Below are 8,187 nucleotides of genomic sequence, written 5' to 3'. Positions count from 1 at the left end.
AGAGGCTAGGAAGAAAGTATAGATAAGGAAAGAAATAATATCAAGAGAGAATCTGGAAGAAACAGGACTAAGGTCTCAAGGAGATTGAAATGCAAACAAAATGGGGAAAAGAGAGTTCAATAGAAAGTTGTAGCTGTAATTGTTAGGGTTGAGAATGGCATAGCCATTCTCATTCTCTTGAGAACAGAAAACTCAAGAGTAGAGTGTCTTAAACACAACTAAGGCTTTTTTCTCTCTCATAGAAACGCAGACAATACAGAGCAGTCATGGAATGCTATGATCATAAAGGAACTCAGGTTCCTTCTATACCATAGCTCTAGCACCCTCTACATGATAGCTTCTGAGCCATGGTCCAAAATCCATGCTCAAGTCCTAGTCATCACATCCTTATTCCACCTAGTAAGAAGGAGGAAGAAGAATAGATTGCCCCTTTTCTACAGAGACAGTTCTCAGGAGCTGCACATGTCATCCCACTGAGCTAACTCTCAAATCACCATACCCACCTGATAGGAATGCTGGGAAATATAGGCTTTATTCTGAACAACCTTCAATGGCAACTGAAGTCTTTTTAGCAGTCTCTGCAAATGACCTGAGTAAAATTTTGAAGTCTGAGATCTCAGAGATAGGGCACTTCCAGGTGATAACACAATGAAGAATATGATCCTGGAATACATAGTTGATAGGCAATCAAAGTGAAGGTCATTGACATATTAGAAGTCAAGGGACAGTGAGGGTCATTATTTATTGGATGGATCATTAGCAATGCGGAACATGAAGCCACACAGGTTAAGCGAAGAGTTAGGATGAAGAGGAAGATTCTGAGGCTACTGATGACATTGTAGCTACATGGCAGACCTTTGCAACCACTAAGTTTATTCCATAATTATTTATTTCAACTTAAGGAATCAGGAACCTTCTCTGCTCTCTCCCTTTTGATTTCCCATGGCGCTGGAGACATGGAGTACACTTTATAGATACAAGTTGAGCGAATAAGTTACTAGATCCCAGAAGATAACCAAATATGTTCTCTTCCCCAGTAACACTCGCTGACTCAGCATTAGGAAAATGACAAATACTCTTTCTGTTGTGCTGCACCATTTTGGCAAATTGCCCAGCTTAACAGGCAGCCTATTTGAAATGTGCTACCAGTTCTTCAAAGATTGAAAATGGTCTAAGGAAAAAAATATATATATAACAAGGAAAAAAATATGGAAAATGTATGTGTGCTGTGTTACTATAGGAGACTGAGAATAGGTCCAGAGTTAGAGTGCAGCATCTGTTTCCAAAACAGTCAAAAAGAAGGGAATTCTCTTCCTATTCTCATTACTACATACCAGAAAGAATCACTGATTTGGGGAGTAAAGGACAGAGCAGCTTCTTTCTCATTCCTGTGAAGATGAAATGCAAACCTGTTGGCTTCCATATGAACTGTGCACCTAAAAGGCAACCATCTTAGTGGCTCAGAGGGACTGAGAGTCCTGTGTCTGCTGCCCTGACCAGCAGCAGGAATGCTGAGCCTTGGATATACACAAGGCAGGGAGCTCATTCTCACTGGCTTCTCTCTTCCCTCTGAAAGCTGGCTCCAAGCAGCTTTTATCTACTCAGTGTTAGAGTGACGATGACAAGAAGGTAAAGTTTGGTCAGGTGAGACAGGGTCAGAATCCTGAAAAGCCTTCATGCCAATCTTAACAGATTCTAAAGCAAGTGAGGCCCAGGTCTAATGAGACTAAAGCAGAGATTGAAAAAGAGCCTTTCGGCCGGACTCGGTGACTCAGCCTGTAATCCCAGCACTTTGGGAGGCCGAAGCGAGTGGACTGCTTGAGCCTGCAGTTGTATTTATAAGTTACAACTGATTCTCATTACATGTGGTATTTATGTTCTATAGATCATTGCAAACACTGAATTAGCAAACGACAAATCATTGCTCCTAGGGGAAAGATAGAGTTAGCTTCCTGGGATCCGACTTGGCAAGACCTCGTCTCTACAATAAATGAAAACTTAGCCGGGTGTGGTAGTGTGCACCTGTGGTTCTGGCTATTTGGAAGGCTGAGGTGGAAGGATCACCAGATCATCGAGGCTGGGGTGGCCATGAGTCTGCCACTGCACTCCAGCCTGGGCAACAGAGTGAGACTCCAATTCAAAAAAGAAATGAAAAAGAAAAAGAGCCTTTCACCGTTCATGTGGCACTGAAGATAACTGTCTTAGCAATCAGAAGATTACTTGAAACCCTTGATTAGGAAGCCCCTTACCCTTCTTTTTTCTTAGTGAGAATTATAAATGTATATATCAAGCTAGATACTCATAGCAGGACAGAAAAAAATTCTTAAGTTATCCTAAGCTTACATTCCAAAGCAAATTTTATTTCTTTTCTTTTCAACAATAAAGTATAGAAAATAAAGAATAATATGACAATACTCATGTATCCACCATTCAAAATGACTAGTTAAGACCTCTTAATATTTATAAGTTACATTACATGTGGTATTTATGTTCTATAGAGTTATTGCAAACACTGAATTAGCAAATGACAAATCATTGCTCCTAGGGGAAATATAGAGTTAGCTTTTTGGGATCCTCTAGTGCATACGTCCATGAACAGAATGTAGTACGAAAAGGGACCCCAAAAAAATCAGAATTGGCTGGGCTCGGTGGCAGTTTTTCTGTCCTCTCAATAAATCCTCCAGTGCCATTTATCTGGCAGCATCTCCCACTGTTCAACCCCATGCAGTTAACATTGTGATACATATCCTTTTCATGTCTTTGACTCTTGCATATATTACTTGCTCTACCAGGTGGATTATTACCTTCATTTTTTTGTCTGGCAAATTCCTAGACAAACTTTAAACTTAAAGCCCAACTCAAATGTCATCTCCAGAAGCAGATTTACTTTGAAGCCAATGAAATTTAAGCTTCAGGGAAACCCCTTCAGGTCCCCTCCCACTGTGGGAGCTTTTCTGTCCACTCAATAAATTCTGCTTTCTCACTTTCAAAAAAATAGAAAGAAATTTAAGTAGCTTCGGGTCTCTCATTTGCACAGTCTTCTGGGTCAGGGCGGGGGCGGGGGGAGGCTAGCAATGTGTTCATATGGACATATTATTTTTGTAAAATTGTAGAATTGAGATCTTTTTGTTAAAGGGGCATCTAAATTATAAAATCTTGTCAAACTAAATAACAGAGGGAGATTCTCTAAAAGAAAATGGTATTTATCTGGAAGTAGTGTTGCAATGGGAATACATATGCCATAGTAAACTATATGCATATTAGAGGAAGCTGGGCAAGGGGAAGTTTTTAAAGGCCAAATGAGGAGAATTACATCAGCAATTTTGAATCAATTATCCTTGGCTATAAGAATCAATAAGAAAGGTGGCATAAGTCCAAGGCTAGACAGGCAGTTGCTGAAAAGATGTCCCTGCAGAAGTATTTTCTATATAAGTTTATGGTGGCTTTTGTGCAAGGTTGTAGTTTATGCAAAGTCTTTTGATTGTTCTTGTTATTAGGCACATGTGCGAGAACCCTCCCTTCATGGCATTCCCTGACTCCACTTGTCAGGATTTTAGCACAAGTGACTCCATCATGATTCTGACAATTCTCACATCTTTCAGACCCTTCCAAACCTTAGATCTGCCCTGATCAGCACTCTTGCAAAACTTTCCATGACCTCCTGAAGGGAAAGCCCTCTGAGGTCCCAGAGCACTTTATTCTTATGTCTAATACTGTACATATTGTAGTATGATATCAACTCAATATGATTTGTCAGAATGTTAGAGAATTTCTGTTCCTATGTCTGTGTCAATAGTAGGTATTCAACAAACACTTGTTAAATGTGTAACAGTAAAGGAAATATAAACAGAGGTTTGTACATTTGTTTCCTAACTGTCCCACCATTTTCAGACCCTGCTACCTTTCATCTTCAGAAGAAGCCTTCCAAATGCTTGTCCACTGCACACCAGTAGACAGGGAGGGGCCAGAGGGAGCCAGATGACAGCAAAAGGGAAAAGAGGGTTTCAGGAGAGTTGTGGAAGGAATGCAAAGCAAAATCACAAAAGGGATGGGAGTCAGACAGAAATGAGGCTGAGAGTTTAAACAGGAAAGGAGACAATAACATGGGCCCACAATCTGGAAAGAGTTCATGTTTTAGGTAGTGTGGTATGGGTTATTTTAAAAATAAATGGGAATATTCAGGGTATATAAAAAGAAGATATAAAGAAAACAGGTTATTTAGTTACAATTGGGTAGATTACATTTGAAATACCAGCTAATCCTGCATCGTTGCACTTCCTGTTTTTCCTGCTGGGAAGCCTTCTCCTGTCAGCTCTCATCATCCTTCAAGAACTGGCTTCACAGTGACTTCTGTGAAGCTATTCCTGTGCCTTCCCTCCTGAATGCTCCAGATTTCATTTCTCCCTCGGCTCTGCTACCAAATTATAAATATAACTATAAGCATGTTGTTTTACTTATTTTAAACATCTGAGTAATTAGTGAACTACGCATAAGCTAGTCTTCATGTTTGCATCTGATAACCTTAACTTTCCCACATTTCAAGTCATCCTTTTATCCCATATACCCAAGACTGAGCTATAGTCTGGAAAATAGGACATTGTTCTTCTGGCAAAAGGCAAGAAGGTAGGCAAAAGGCAGGACCAAAACACATTTGAAGGCACTTCCCATGGGAAAGAATGTCACATTTAAAAACAGATTCCTCTGTTGTTTCTTTGGTTTAAGCGGAAGTTTGTAAAATTATAGTTGCTTTGTAAAATTATAGCCAAAACCCTGTTGCAGTGCAAGTGGTTCTCTATCCCACTGTTGCAGTTATTTCTGTATTCGAGGCAGGCTCCAATAGAATCTGAGATCATTTAAAATTTAAACAGTGAATGCAGCAATCAAAATGTCACTGGAGTAGAGGAATGAATGAATAATTCAGCTCACCAAAAGTTAACATTTAGAAAAGACCAGACTTGCAAATTCCAGGAGGTAGTAAGTGCATGGAATAAAATGGTCCCTTCGCTTCAATTAAAAACAAACAAACTGACCATAGAATCTGTATGTTGACCTCTCAGATGCCTCACTTTTTGGGCAGGAGTACATTCGGATCCGAGGGGCAGCAGCCAGAGTGGTGCAACAACCCTGAAGGGACATACAGTAATGTTATTTGACTTCATTTCATCCAAACACTTATTGAGCTTCTGCCAAGCTAGACACTGAGCTGGGTGCAGGAAATGCAGAGATGTGTCAAACCATCACTGCCCTTGAGGAGTTCGTAGTCTGGTGGGGTTGATAAAGAAAGAAACAGATTGCGCTCATGGAGGATGTATAATAGAGGACAAAGACATGGAAAGCACGGGAGGCTCACTTCCTAATCTTGTGTTTGGGACAGGTAAATGTTGGGAAGAAAATCTAGATAACTGTCAGGGCTCTCCAACAGACAGCAACAAACTTGGGGTTCAGGGTCAGAACCTCGGCTCTTTCATTCCACTGTGATTGCAGGCATGGCATCTTCTGCCTAAGATATCTTCCTTTGCACAGATCCACACAAGTGTTACTTCCCAAGTGATACCTCTCTTGGTTGCCCTAGACAGACTTGGACAACCGATCGCCATACACAACAGCAGTGATCACGTCCCGCCGTGATTGCTCCTCGTCTGATTCAGCAAATGCTCAGTTAGCAAACAGCAAAGACCATGTTTCATCTTGTCTGCGCCCACAGAGCCTGACAAAGCACTCGGCAAATGTCTGTTAAAATGAGCGAGGCCGAGTTCCACTTCACTTGGCAAGAGAACGCAGTTTCCACCCTAACAAGGGTGGAAAAGGCCTGACATTTCAAAAAAAATCACAACTTTTCTTGAGCCCATCCATGAGACAATGAAGCGAACACAACTACAAAGAGTGACAAGCCCCTTCGAGGAAAGGTAGGACACACGGTTGTCTGGCCTTTGTCAAAGGTGGAGGAAGACATGAATGCCCAAAAAAGAGCGTTAGAAGGAAACACTAAAATTTTTAACGAAGTTTTACGTGTGGTCTAAGCATGATGATGTGAACGCCGCAGACACAAGGACCCAGCCATCTGTACTACGTGCAAACCTCTTCTGCGGGCCTCGGTCGGGGCTCAGGAGGAGACTAGCCTGGTAGGACCGGAAGAACGGAGAAGACCTACCTGCACCACCTCAAGCGCGGGTGGAGAGAGGCCCAGATGAGGGAAGAAGGGAAGGGACGCAGAGAAAGCCCTCGACAGCACAAGCACGCACTAAACGCCGGAACCTCGCCAGCCACTGACTAGAAGGACGCCCGGAAGTACACACTTCCGGGTCCCGTGGAGTCACTTCCGGGCTCCTCCGCCGCGCTCCCCTCTCTGCGCTAGGCCTTAGCCTTCCGATGCCCCCCCCATGCTTCAGCTCCGGGAGCCACCAAGCTGTATATGGGGTTTCCCCTTTCCTGTGCCACAGCTGGTAGATTCTCCAGGGCTCCCCTCACGTGTCTCTGCCCTCACAGGGATGGCGTCCCTGTGCTGCTGTTTGTCCAGTGTCAAAGGTGTGTTTCAGAAATTTTTCTCTAGGTTTTTAGGGTTTTAAGTCTCAATGGTAAATCTGGCAGTTGCTACACCGACTTGGCCAGTAGCAAACGTTCGTTGGATTTTTCTTTTTTTGTTTAATTTCTTTTCAAATAAGGTAATATGTTATCATCAGCATTTCCAGGTAACTGTTTACAATCAAGTAGCAATACCAATAAATCCTTGGGAAGCACATCCACGGGGTTTACGCTTTGCCAGGACCCAGTTCCTCCGGGGTGGAGACTCCCAATTCATTGAAAGTTGGTCTAAGTTCCTGGATGATGTCGGAGTGGATTTCCTAAGGAGGCCCTGCTTTGTCCTTGACAACCTCTAGGATGCGAACTGCGCTAGCAAAATCGTTTAACCGTCTGCATGCCCACAAAGCAGCATCAGTGATCTTGGGTTCTGGAACCAGATCATAGCCAGCAAGCGTGTTCAGCCCTTTACGCAATTCCCAGGCACCTCTATCTGGTTTGTGGAAGTATGTTCCCCCCGCGAGCATCGAACTCCTTGTCTGTCTCATGTGACCCATGAGAACAGCAGCGAACTGAACTGCGGGGCCTGGGGCCCGGTCCCGGGGACCGGGGCGGCCATGGAGGCATGCAGGCCGAGGCTGGAGAGAAGCCAGGTGTGAATTCGCAGGCCGCTCCGGAGCGTGCTGGGAAAGCTTTTTTTTTTTTTTGAGTCAGAATCTCACTTTGTCACCCAGGCCATGCCGGGAAAGGCTCACGGCCATCCCACCCTCGACCTGCTGGGCTCCCGCGATCCTTCTGCCTCAGCTTTCCAAGGAACCGGAACTACAGGCGCGCTCTACCACGCCCGGCTAATTTTTGATTGTAGAGACGAGGTCTCGCCAAGTTGCCCTGGCTGGTCTCGAACCCGCAGCTCCCAAAGAGCTGGGATTACAGGCCGAGCTAGCCAGCCCAGCATTGGATTTTCAACAAAGGCACCAAAGCATACAGTGCGAAGTTTTTCAACAAATGGTATAGAAGCAACTGGATTCTCACATGAAAAAAATAAACCTCAGTACTTGTCTCCCATCAAACAGAAAATGTTACTTGAGAGGAGGCGTAAACCTAAACGCAGTAGTAAGATACATGTAATAAACCTTTTAAGAGAAAAAGTATCCTTATGACTCAAGAGCAGGAAAGCGTTTCTTAACAGGAAGCAAAATAACCATAAAAGAAAAAATTTGATAAATTAGATTTCATCAAAATTAAAAATTTTCGCTCATCCAGTGATTGTTAAGAAAACAAATAGGCAAGTCACAGACTAGATAAAACATTCACAAAACTAAAGACTCGTATCTAAGATAAATAAAAAATTCCTGTAAGTAATAAAAAGGCTTCACCGGGCAAGGTAGCGTGTGCCTGTAGTTCCGGCTACCTGGAAGGCAGAAGGATCGCCAGAGCCCAGCACGTCGAGGCTGTGGTGGTCAGGAAGGTACCACTGCACTCCAGTCTGGGTAACAAAGCAAGACTCCAACTCAAAAAATAAAAATAAAAAGGCAACTAAAAAATGATCAAAGAATATGACCAAATCGGGCTCCGTGGCTCAGCTTGTAATCCCGCACCTTTGGGAGGCTGAGGTGAGTGTATTGCCTGAGCCCGCGGGTTCGAGACCCGCCTGGGCAGTGAGACCTC

The sequence above is a fragment of the Carlito syrichta genome, unplaced genomic scaffold (genome assembly GCF_000164805.1).
Source record: "Carlito syrichta isolate Samal-C Ts95f unplaced genomic scaffold, Tarsius_syrichta-2.0.1 Scaffold130373, whole genome shotgun sequence".
In the NCBI taxonomy this organism is placed as follows: domain Eukaryota; kingdom Metazoa; phylum Chordata; class Mammalia; order Primates; family Tarsiidae; genus Carlito; species Carlito syrichta.
This window is presented reverse-complemented; position numbering follows the sequence as displayed.